Genomic DNA, 607 nt, shown 5'->3' with positions numbered 1-607 from the left:
CCGTGTGAGCCGATATGCTCGAGTGGCCAGCCCGGTAGGCGTGCTGCTCTGCATGCAACGGATACCGAGCCAACACACAATCCCTAATGTAAACATCGACCAGCTTTTCCAATGTCTTAAGAAAGAACGAAGTCAAGCTGATCGGTCTGAAGTCCTTCGCCGTGACGTACTCCGCTCGCCCCACCTTGGGGATGAAGACGACTCTCGCCTTCCTCCACGCTTGGGGGGTATACCCGAGGGCCAGACATGCTCTCAGCACCTTTGTAAGGGGCCCAACAACCTGCTCCAGCCCTCTTTGAAGAAGAGCCGGGAATACCTGATCGGGCCCCGCCGACTTAAAAGGTCGGAAAGAGCCAATCGCCCATCTGACCCTGGTTGGCCTCACAATTTCGGCCGCTAGTTTCCAATCGCTGGCACGTGCCCTGAAGGGGCCCATGTCAGCCTCTTCGCACCTATCCACATCCCTCCGGAAACAAGGAAAACTAGTCTCTAGAAGATGCACCAGGCATTTCTCTCCAGATACCATGATGTCGTCCGGCATTCGGACCGCTTCCAACGCTGCCTCCGGGTTTTTGGATAGAAATCTGCAAAGCCTGGTGGTGGCTGG

The 607-nt window shown here is 56.2% G+C and overlaps 2 protein-coding genes across 2 annotated transcripts in view; both read right to left on the bottom strand.

Annotated features, from left to right (window-relative positions):
• LOC108763452 (uncharacterized) overlaps positions 1–567 on the bottom strand; it is a 9,353-nt gene extending 8,786 nt beyond the window's left edge. The window contains exon 1 of the mRNA XM_018511093.1: positions 558–567. The gene's annotated coding sequence lies outside the window, so the exon portion shown is untranslated. The remainder of the gene's footprint in view (positions 1–557) is intronic.
• The window catches only part of LOC108763445 (uncharacterized), a 7,115-nt gene that overhangs the window by 3,332 nt on the left and 3,176 nt on the right, over positions 1–607 (bottom strand). The gene's annotated exons all lie outside the window — the stretch shown is intronic.

This window comes from Trachymyrmex cornetzi, unplaced genomic scaffold (assembly GCF_001594075.2).
Source record: "Trachymyrmex cornetzi isolate Tcor2-1 unplaced genomic scaffold, Tcor1.1 scaffold359, whole genome shotgun sequence".
Classification (NCBI taxonomy): Eukaryota; Metazoa; Arthropoda; class Insecta; order Hymenoptera; family Formicidae; genus Trachymyrmex; species Trachymyrmex cornetzi.
The sequence above is the reverse complement of the archived record's forward strand: the minus strand, read 5'-3'. Positions and strand labels throughout refer to the sequence as shown.